Below are 12641 nucleotides of genomic sequence, written 5' to 3'. Positions count from 1 at the left end.
TTTTATAATTCACAAGTGTTCCAATGTCCGTTACTCGTTACAACCTTTCTACATAAAAAACTTACTACCCGGGCTGGTAATTTGTATATTTATAAAATGTTTTCCGAGCTTTTAATTTGGTATTGTTCGTTTGAAGTTGAAGAAATTTCAAAATAAAAAAAATTGGTCTGAAGAGCAGCCTTGCTAATGACAAAGGCTTAGCATGTTCTGTTCCAGCAAGATAATCAACTTAATATGTTAAGATTTGACTTCTTACGTAGCATAATAATTATAGTGTTTGATAATGTCTGACAAATATCAACATTTGCTTATTTTTATCTTGACCAGTTTATGGTTCAAATCTATCTAATATAATCTTCGTTCTTTGTTATAAAACATAAATAAAATTGGTTCATCGTCCTTGGAAAGTATTAGCGTTTCTTTGACGCTTTTGCATTGTTTGGCGTATAGGATTATCCATATCATGTTTCTTTTGACAGTTTTTGATTCACATTTATCTAATATTCCTGCTATACAAGAACAATGATGAAGTGGAAAAATTATAAAACAGTGAACTGTATCTCTGACACAGTACTTCGCCTCCCACGTAACACGTGTTATGTAAATATCATGATATTATTGTGAATGAGAAAGTTGATTGCTGAACAAATGTAATTTGATAAGTTGTTTTGTAAACGTATGATCATTAGGCGTGTGCGCATTTACTAAATATTATAAAACTAACAATAGTTATTATATACTATACAAGTAATTGGTAGCATATTATTATCATCATGAAGTACTATAATGGTAAGATACGAACGGTACAATAATTGTAACCATCCGTGATATTCGTTGAAGAAATTAGAAAGTTGATAATCATTTGTACCTACGGCTTTTTCAAGAAGACGCGATAAAGTAAGATATTTTCAAATTTTCAAATTTTCAAATATTTTTTACAAAAAATGTGTGTTTAAAGAAATAGTCAATCGTTGTTTATGTATAAAATGAAGCTAATTTATCTTTATTGATGAAATATTTTTTTCCAATAGGATTACAGTATTTCAAATGAATAGCAACACAATTTATGTGGTAAATTGGCAATCTGTTAATCAGTGTAGTAAATCGACTGTTTATGAAAATACTTTAAAAGAATAAGCTGGTTAAAATTTTATTAATACGTATTTGCAAGTTCAAATTTGCCGCACCTGACCAATTCAATATTGTTAATATGCACTAATAAACTTTCACCTATACGCACGGTTACAGTTTGCCATTACAATTTATTATTGGAACAAACATCATATTAATATCCAACATTATCTGTTTTAAGTCAGCTATTGATATTTACAATGTAAATTCTTTTTTAATTATCACGCATTGTTTTCTGTAGTGAATGTTTTTGTTTGTAGAATAGTCATATCTTGAAAGTTATCGAATTGTATTTCCTCACAGGATATTGAACATTGATATGCATGTCTGATAATTATTATTGTTAAAGCTTTGTTACACACACAGAACTTGGTGTTAAACTCTTGAATGATATACGACCTTTAACTAAAAACACACACACACACGCACACGAACAATACACAATTTTATTTTTAATGAAATATAGCCAAAAGTGTGTTAGTTTGTTTGTTTTTTAATATGTTCAGTTTCATAAAATTTAACTGTTAATAGGAAAGACATTGATGATAATTTATCAATAAATTTACATGAACATAAAATATAATGACTTGTTAAAATATGTTTTAATTACAGTTTATAATAAATAAAACTGTTTTATAAGAACAATAATTTTATATTAAGAAATCTTTGCTTGCTTGCATGAATATCTAAATATTTTGACAAAAATGTTCAGCTGTGCCGAGACAGCGACTGTCACAGTCATTGCCGTGACCAGGATTCGAACCTGGGTTGTCGCGGCCACAACGCGAAGTACTAACCACTATACGATCACGGCTATCACCGCTGAACTGAAAGTAAAGCATACAGCTCAATATTTCTACTTATCATAATCATACTGTAACATAAGAAAGTACTTGTGGCACTTAATTTAGCACTGCACTGATAAGAGCTCCCGAACGAAGTTTATATTATGATTATTCTTTCTTCAATGATATAAATTTAAAATGCTTGACATTCACAAGGTGGTCTGAATGTGATAAATTATATCATTTAGAATTTATTTAAAGACACAATCTTAAATAAATTGAATGAGTTTTCATCTTAAACTTAAATTTCCAAAATAACTACGATTTGATCATTACGAAAATGAGAAGATGATCTTTGCTAGATGGATTCCCCATTTGCTGACATGTAAGCTTGAACGTTAGTGCACCTTAAAGCTATAACGGTGACAGTGGGTTTGTATCCCGTGATACGCTTAGTTGTTAATCAAACTATCAAAGCTACATCGTTACGATTGCATTGTCACGGAAACAGCTAAACAAGATTTGAGATACATGGTAAAAGACCATGCATAGGAACATCAACATATAGAAGATAATGTATGCCATTTTCTTCACAACTCATGATCCTGTCATTTAGGTTGCAGTTCGTAAAGGTGCATATACTTATGCAAAATGTTAAACGACAGACTTTAAAGTTCCTCGAAAACTAAACAAAGACTTTCGGAAACGATTACCCACATCAGGTTGATGTGTCAACTGCTGCATTACAAAGCGTCATACAAAGGTATCAACAGAGAAAACTTTCGGAAGCAGGAAAAAATCGTTGTGCAACCTCATCTTCCGTTTTCTTAACCTAGCCCCTAGTGACCTATTTGTCTTTCCAAGGCTAAAAGAATACCTTTCAGGTAGTATATTTACCACGCAAACACCTCGGTTCTGCAATTATTCCTTGTTTTCGTAGCTTACCTAAAACGAGTATTATGATAATGCCTTCGAAGATTGGATTCAGAGACTAAACTTTGTATATCTTTTGGAGGTGAATACTTCAAGGAAAATGAATCATTTAAATTATAAATTTTGACGTGTTAAAATGCATTCATATTTGAACACTCCTCGTATAATCAACATATATTGCCTAAATAGGATTGTTTTATTATGCAGCATTTTGAATGAAAGATATAGTCTTAAAAAATGTCAAACTAGTATATTATTCTTTCTTTAAAAATGGAAAAGAAAATGTCTCAAATATAGAAAAATAAATAAGGCTATACAACTTACTTATAACTGTTAACGCATCAAGTTAAATCATAATAAAATTTAATTTATATTTCACTGCGATATGATTTTCTATCTTATATGCAGTTTTGACTCAATAACGTAAGATTTGAGACGTTAAGTACCATTGAGAGAATATTGTTTTCGTCTGATCCATTTCATGTGTTATATCTATTTCATATAATATTCATGTTATATCATAACGCAATAATAAAAAGAAAGTGCTTGCTGACTGTATAGCGTAGCCGTCCCAAAACCATGCTTCTTTTAACTGTTTTATTGTACATATTTGTCCAATATTTCTGCTATTTATTACAATAAATAAGAAAATCAATATACCTTTACTGATACTACGTATCTCTGACGCAATATAACAATTCCTACATAGCACATTTTGTGTCATTTTGTGATATTATTGTAAAGACGAGAGTTTAATGATGTTATTTCAAAGGTTGTTTTCATTACGTATTTCTAATTCAGGAATGAAAATACAACCAATTGTGTTCTTAAGTAATTTGTCTCATGCTATCATAGTCATGAGTTATGACAAGATACAAATGGTAAACATGGTAATGTGTATTCCTTGAAAACAGAAATTATTGATATATTCATTTTGTATGTGAGTATAATAAAAAAACATGTGAGCGCCGTAATAGATAATATATATATATATATATATATATATATATATTACAGACGAAATTAATAGATGTCATCCGGTATTTAAATGTGGGTTTTACCCCATCTTATCGCGGAGTACAAAGCAACTGCCACTGTTTCACGAATTACTACTATTCCAATTAAAGTGATCAATGCATGCATTTTTTTCTAGATATCTTTCAAAAAATTTGAAACTACTTAAGTTTTTAATTACCCGGAAATACATAGGAAAGCTCTTATTTGTCGAGTTCTGGAGTATCTCATTTAGACTCCTATGAAACATGCATGTTCTTACCTTCAATTATATATTTTGATTAAATTAGAATTCAAGAAATTGCGAATAACAGTGATTTGTCCAAGGTTTACAAATAACTATTTCTTTTCTTAACTTTCTTGCAGAAGCTATACAATAATTTATCAAGTTATGTGTTACTTGTAATGAAAATAGTATATGAAATAAATGCATAAGCAATCCATCTAGTGTTTCGTCTTTTCATGCATTGAAACTCAAAATAAAGAAAGGTAAATAATGTTTAATAGCAAACACTTAAAGGTAACTAAATATAACTTCAGGAAAAACACAGTTATATATCACATACATATGATATGTCTTACAGCAAACAGATATTTAAAGGCGTCCGTGGCCGCGTGGTTAAGGTCGTTGACTTAAAACCACTTGCCCCTCAACGCTGTGGGTTCGAATCCCCACAGGGACTTTGGATTCTTTCATTTCAGGAAGCTATCCAGCTAGCTTACGGAATGTCGGTGGTTCTACTTAGTGCCGTTCGTGCCTGAAATAATGCACGGAAGGGCACCTGAGGTCTTCCTCCACCAGTAAAGCTGGAACGTCGCCATATGACCTATAATGTGTCGGTGTGACGTAACAACCCCAATCAACCAAACAAACGAACGAACAAATAGATATTTGTAAAATACAAGTTATTTACCATTATACTTTTATCAGTGCCCTACAGAGATCTCGTAACATCTTTATCTTATCAAATAGTTACATTGTTAACAATTAAAATTGACCCTATCAAAATTCAATTTAAAATCATTTTATTTCTTTTGGCGAAAACATTTAAGACAATTTCAAGATGCAAGGCTCACTTGTACTAACAAGTCAGGAGCCCTTAGTGAATGTCTTTATTAGAGTAACATATGCTCATTTTTTCATTGTCAAATTGAGCTGAATTGACTATACATCTTAAAAATTTTGACTGTTGTTATCTTGATTTATCTTGATTTATAGCTGATATTAAAAGAGGTTGTGGATACAATATAAATCTGCCTAAAATATAAAAAGACTGGTCCACTCTTTTTATAAATTGAACGCTATCGGTAAATTCAGATGGACTTTCGTGAAAATGTTCTTGACCCATTTGAGTTAATTATCATTTATGTGAGGCTAATCATAAAATTGATATCAATTATGGAAACTTGTATACTTATTGTAGTTATTTGGACCTTCATCTGATCACATATTATATAAATTAGCATAATCCCACTTTAAAGAAATAACACATTTTATCATGTCGATTACGGTATAAACTCAAGAAAAAACATAGAATCACTTATTACACAGCAATATTTGTTTGACTTAGTTTGAAATAAAGTTGATTTTAAAGAAAACAAAAGGTTTATGAAAATACTAAGGCACATATTTTTAATCAGAAAACCACCCATGTAAAAAGCAAATGTCTTGAAAATGCTGACAGCATCCAATGCATAAGCTCCAAAAAATTATTTGTAAGCTTATGTATGTAAGTGTTTTAACGGTTTTCGACATTTCTTGGCGAACAAGCTGATCAAATAAATAATACTCTGTCAAATGTGCAGAAGAGATTCGTTTAAATATATCGTCTAGAAAGATTTTGCGAAGCGATATTACGGTTGATTAATCTCTTCAAACCGCCTTTGTATATTTTCCATGCCATGAAATATGAAAAAATATATTATTTCCAAGCATATGTCACTTACATAGAAATTGTTTAAATAAATTGATTTAAGAAATAATAATGATTATGAAAATTTATCACTGCCTTATGCTGGTATTATTAATAAAAAAAATCTAATGATCACGATAAAATCAAAATGTGTTGAGAATGACAACTGATAATTTGGTGCTTTATATCATTTTTTTATAGAATTACAGTAATTTTTATTAAAATACAATTTTGAAATTTGAAACAGAAAAATATCTTTATAAGTATATGTCTGTATGAAAGCATGTTGAATAAATCAGGGTAAATAGTCATATTACTTTGTGAAATATGCCCCATACCTGTTTTAAATTAATATTATGAAATCAAATATTTAATTATCACAAAAGAACGTAAATATCCAACCTTTAAGTCACTTTGAGCGTCATTATTTGTAATTTATAGTTTCGTAACTTTACTTTGTGTTTTGTTACTGTTTAGTTCGTTTCATAATCATTTAATGAAGCAACTAGAGTGGCCATTGAATAATTTCCGACCATCGGAGATTAGTGAAATTCATTTATATGTCATAAATATATATTTCAACACTTAACTATTTGTTTGTAATTCGAAAAATGAATAAAAGACGTGAGAAAAGAGATTTCAGCAGTTGTTAGTTATTTCAAGTAACATATTAGTGCCTTGCATTTTTCTAAACGAAAACAAAGAGCATGGATTTTACCATGATCATACAAAAAAGTGCAGCTGCTCAGCTGTCAGTATAAATGCCATGAGAAGGATTGGCACCTGTGTTTTGTCGGCAACAGCATGAAGTTTTTACCAGGCTGTCATCTCTGATCTTAACATAACAAAGCGACAGGTAAAGTTCCACTTGTAATAAACATATAAACATATAATCTTGCCGATAAGATGACATAGATATAGTTCTTATCGAGGAGGAAAAAAACACGACACTCCACATTTATACGCTTCGAAACGCAGTCTCAAATTGCTACTTATGTTTTAATATTTTAAGTAGAAATGGAAAATCGAGTGATGCGTTAAGATTTAGCTCCTGGCACACACCTTTTCCGAAAAAAAAATTATTACCGTTTACATTTCTTTCCAGCTATTTGTGTTCAAGGAAATTTCGCAAATTGAAAACTTAAAAACTATAGTATTAAACTGTATTAAGGAACTATATATTTTTTATACTTTAAGTTGTCCAACTGCATTTATGAAAATATTTTTTTTAAGTATAATGATATAGAAAACAAGAGTGCACTGCAACGGCGTGGACAATCGTTTTAAAGAGTTGAGCTATTTAAATATTTTCACACAATGCTTTTTTGTGAGAAGGTTAAAACCATTTAACCTGCCGAAATGCTATTTTTGACCAGGATGTTTGTTGTTACCGTAGCATTTTTGCTTATAATGGCTGATGAAATAAGAAAAATGCTAAAGTTAAATTCTGATTAATCAAGTAGTATAGCACTGTCTTGCTGAGTTGTTTACTGATAGGCAATTGGCTAACAAGGATAGGTCATTTTAACACAGGCGAAGTAAGAAAGTGTTTATTTAACAGTTACACACAGGGTTGTAAAGAGCAAAACAATTGAAATAAAATCTAATTTTCTTTGGTTTTATTAATCTACATCATTGCAATTTTGCAAAAGAATCTATATGCCACTTAAAATATACAATTTAAAATGACTTCTTTTGTTTGGAAAATGATTTGTTTGTTTTTTTTTCTTTCTTTTTGTTTTTAACTGCCTTTCAGGCATGTGTTAGCAAACGTTTTTGTTAAATTCTTACACCAATTTCTTCAATAAAATAGTAATCTCATTTACTTATATTCTATAAATTGTAATCAAATGATTTCTTCGACTTGTGCAATGAATTAAGTACTCTTATTTAGCAGTGTATATATCATTTAAATGTACGTATTTTGTATTCGTTCGTGGAACTAACTTATACTTGTGCAACAGACGATTCATATTACTTATAATAATTAACGGAAAAATACTGAAAAACATTTTTTTTTCTGAAATATAAACGTCAGAAATTCACAAAGTCGCCCTTATTGCACTAGCAGGTCGAATAAGTCAACAGTTTTCTCCCTCAATATATTTAAATGCATGAATTACATACAAGTATCCACAAAAGGTCTAGACGAATTCAAAAATTGTCATTTACATAACAAAATTTATTCTAGGTTTAATAATTGAAAAAAAATGTTTCATAGTAAGCTACAGATAAAAAAAAATCATGGTTCAATAAACACGCGTCTCCATTTCTTTAAAACGTGTTATTAAATAAATATTTGTTTTCTTTTAATCAGTTTGGTTTTAAATATATAAAAGGGTTAAGATTACGATGAGAGTCTCAGTTTCCCAACGAGTTTAAACTTGAAAGATATAAATGAAAAGAAGAAAATTATTTTAAAGCAATCTTATAACTGTAAAGGTTAATTTTTGCCTAGGGAAATCGAACATTTAGTTATATCCTTTTGTGAAATATATAATATCATACACGGTCTTTACATTTATACTTGTTTCATTATTCTACAGGGATCTATATTTTAATACTATAAAATACTTAAGTTTGTTAACAAGTAAAGTCATTATTTTCATTATACCATATCCTGACTTTGTGGACTTTGTGGACGCAACGACTTTTTCATAAGAACATGACAACTATGTGTGGCCGACTAAATTGACCATGTCATGCGAGCCACATTGAAACTTTGCATCTTATACTGCTGTAGAGAAAAAACTTCAAACTAGTGCAATGGGAAACAGACGAATGGTTTAAGACTTTATACATAGAAGGAACAAATCGTACCTTATATTGCTTATGTTGCTGATAAGGAAATCCTCCAGACAAATACAATGGCTAATGTTCAATGGAATCAGACAAACATTACTATATATACCGAAAAAAACTATGCAATGATTCAAGTCGTCACTAGGAATTTAAATCTTAGATATTGTTTTAAAGGTTGTATTTAATGTTATGTAGTTTTGTTGTGATAAATGTTTCCGAGGGATTACAATTTGTCAAGCTTTTTATATTTCACGACAGCGGGTGTCAAGTGCAGTGTGGCAGCTGCAAAAAAGGTTGCCCTTGCTTTTTTCAGTGTTGTTATATTTTTCTGGTCCTTAAGGGTCATTGATTTCAACACCTTTTAAGTGTTGAACATTTGGGTACCGCTCAAGCCGGTGCTAGGAGCGTGAGAGATGTTGCAATTTTTCATTACCTTTATGCACAGACTCAATCAAATTGATATTACAATTTTCATGTAGTTTTGTTGTTATTAATGCATATGAGGGATCACTTTCATTTAATTACGTGAGATTTATGTCATTAATCGTCGGTCGACATTATAGGGTGTATCAAAATGAGTTGCGTTTAATAAATTCTAAATATTTGAAATAAGTGTTTATATTTCAATGATACACAAATAAACCTGATAAAATTACATATGTTTATAAGAAAGGTGACATTGGCTATTACTTATTTATAAACTAAAGCGATTTAAAGCTGCATTTTAAAGCGATAGATAAATATGGTAAAAGCGTTGTTTTATCATTTTATGTATCTATTATATTTGCATCTATTCATTTTCTTTTTAATTTAGTTTACATCCATCTTTCATAATCATTTCTAGCTTAAAAAAAAGCGTTCAGCTGTGAAAAAACAACGACAATCAATGCTGTTGCCAGGACGCGAACATTGGTTGTCGTAACCACTATACGATCACGGCTATCACCGATAAACTACCAGTCATATTCTTCTTGATATCAGAATATATTTTTTGAAAAAATAAATATTAAATTGATCTATCAAAGATTAATGTCAAATTATCACATAGTCAGACTGCACTGAAGCGCAGCCTTACACTTGCATAATCCTAGTGATAAAGGCTAAGCATCTGTTCCAGCAACTTAATCAACTTAATAATATTTTATATCGCTAAATATCTAGGTAAATACTAATGAGTATGATATAAAAACGTTGATGATGTTTTTTTTTGTATCAGTCAAAGGTTCCAGAACAAACAAAGATACTGCCCTTCAAGGTTCATCTCTTCTTACCTCAACGCTCTACCTTTCCTTTCCTTTTCGGATGCTCCACTTATTCAATCTAATTTGTTAAGACATTATGTGAGTACATTTTATGTCATTATACATTCATCAATACCCTCAGAAAACTCATATCTTATATTCATTATAATATTAATGTTTTTAATATAAGCATTTGTTTGCCTTTTTTAATATTCTGAAACATCTAATTATATGAGTACAGTTTATATCATGACCAGTACATTGCGTCACAAAACATTCAACTATGGAATCGATTTCGAATCAAATTAAACATCTTAATGATAATGGCTCGTAATAAAAGATTTTACAATAATGTTTTTTTTTTTAAAGAGAATCGAATGATTAAAAATGTTTGCAATGTTTTTTGAATGAGGGATAATAATGTGGTCCTTGTATTAAGGTCACATTAGTGAATTCATTTAATATTCATAACCTTTATATTCATAACTAACTGAAACTGTAGTTCTTCTCATTCGTACTTAAATACACGTAAATAACAACTCAAGAGTGATATTTTTCATGTCATTTTGTTGAACTATATAACAACCATGAAAAAGTCAACATGAGTTTACACCATACGTTATTCTTAAATTAAAGGCATGTTATGCCTCAGCAACTATAGATAAATAATACCTTCTTAATAGGGGAAACATACGTTTAAATAGAGGATATTTGTTTAGTTCAGTGTAAGATCGGAATATATTTCACCGAGTGAGCACCAAAAGGTATATTTCACGAGTGGCGCAGCCACGAGTGAAATATGAACTTTTGGTGTTCACAAGGTGAAATATATTTTGATCTTACACTGAACTAAATAAATTTTCTTTTTATTATATGCAAAAAACGTTGTAAAAAGGCATTAAACCTATCACTGAATGAAAAGTGCGCCAAATAATAATACAACGTGACGTCATTTACGACGTCACGGCATTAATATTGTACCCAGTACTGTGTACGCTGGTATTTCACTGAAACAACGTAAGGGGCTTAAATTCAAAACAGTGAAATTATCAAAGTGGTAATTTCACTGTTTCAAACAGTTAAATTACCAGTTTTATATCACTGATATATTTCTATAAACCACCGAAAAGCATGTAATAATATTATTTAAATTATGGATTTGAGACACCTCAAAAATATCTTTCTAATAGGACGTTAGTTTATAATACATTTTTGTAGTTTGAAATAAAGTAAGTATACCATTGTCTGCTTCGGCTAAAAACAATATAGGCTCATTGTATATTATCGTTTGCTAGAATTGCAAAAGGCAAATAAAGAGAAGTGAATAGATTAAAATATCAATTTTGATCGAACCAAACACTGTTGTAAAAGACTATTTTATGAAGCCTGTGAAAGAAGCACCAAACACTTTTCATTAGGATGTTAACGTTTCAATGACAATGGGGATATTCATATATTCAAACTCATTTTTATTATAAATAAAAATGTCCTGTTTAAGAATCTTAAAACTTAGGCTTGTTCCAGCAAATGCGCCACAATAAATGCAAGGGTTTTTCCACATTTACAATGGATTTTACTAAAGCTACACACATATTATCGTCGAGAATAATCACATTATGTCATGGAAACAAAATTCTAGTTAAATGTGCTGTTCTTCATGTAATTCGATATGTTAAATTCACGATAATCTTTGCATGCAACAGAACAATTCTTTAAATACTCTATCAACTTTTACAATAACAGATCTGCTGTAACCAAACCGTTTTGTTAATTATTTTAAGGGTAACAATAAAGTACTGCAACATGTCAGTGTCATTCGGCTATCACTGTTGAACTGAAAGTTATGAAATGATTTCTATATTTCTTTTTTATGTTATGATTTGATTTCTTAATTCATCAAATCTTATTGTATGTTTAATGTCTGAAATATATAAACATTTGCTTATTGTATTCTTGGCCGTTTTATAGTTCATTTCTATCTAAAATATTATTCATACTATGCAATAAAACATGAATAAAGTTGGTTTATCGTCCTTGAAAAGTATCACAGTCTCTATAACGCTTTATCATTGTCTTTAACACTGTGTAACTATATCATGTTTCTCTTGAGAGCTTTTTATCGACATTTATCTTATATATATTCGGATTATATATTACAATAACAATGATTATGTGGAAACATAACTGAACAGTTAGCTGTATCTCTGACGCAATTATACACATCCCACGTAACATGTTTTGTGCTAATATCATGATATTATTGTTAAGGCGAAAGTTAAATGATGTTACAAATGTAATTTGATATGTTGTCTTTATAACTTTTGTCTATAAGGTGTGTGCGTATTTTTTAAATGTTACATTACCAAGTAAGGTTATCATACACTGCACAAGTAATTTGTAGCATATTACGTATTATCATCATGAAGTACTATAATGGTAAGATATGAACTATAAATTAATTGTGACCATCAATGATATTCGTTGGAAAAGGGGAAATGGATAAATTATTTGTATCTACTGCTTGTTCAAAACTACGCAATAAAACTAGTTATTTTTTCAAACACATCTGTGTTTTCAAATAGCCAAACGTTGTTAAGGTATGAAAACGAGGCTATTAATCTGTCCAAAACCTTATTTTTTTATTTATTGAAACTAAAACCATATTTATATTCAACATTATTACATGAAAGGCAGAATAATTAGAAATATGTTTTAAGTCCGCCTATGTTTTTAATTGTTATTGTTTTACATGAGAATTTCAAGGACAGAAAGTTAATTGCATTTTCAGCCTCAGAGTTGAGGCATTTTTCGAATATAAATTT

At 29.9% G+C, this 12641-nt stretch overlaps 1 non-coding gene across 1 annotated transcript; it reads right to left on the bottom strand.

The window, feature by feature from the left end:
• Positions 1 to 1873: 1873 nt before the first annotated feature.
• Trnah-gug (transfer RNA histidin (anticodon GUG)) lies at positions 1874 to 1945 on the bottom strand. The gene has a single exon. It is a non-coding gene; the product is annotated as a tRNA-His (tRNA).
• Between the last annotated feature and the right edge of the window lie 10696 nt (positions 1946 to 12641).

This window comes from Ruditapes philippinarum, unplaced genomic scaffold (genome assembly GCF_026571515.1).
Source record: "Ruditapes philippinarum isolate M1 unplaced genomic scaffold, ASM2657151v2 ctg1826_1_1_1_1, whole genome shotgun sequence".
Taxonomy (NCBI): Eukaryota; Metazoa; Mollusca; class Bivalvia; order Venerida; family Veneridae; genus Ruditapes; species Ruditapes philippinarum.
The sequence above is the reverse complement of the archived record's forward strand: the minus strand, read 5'-3'. Positions and strand labels throughout refer to the sequence as shown.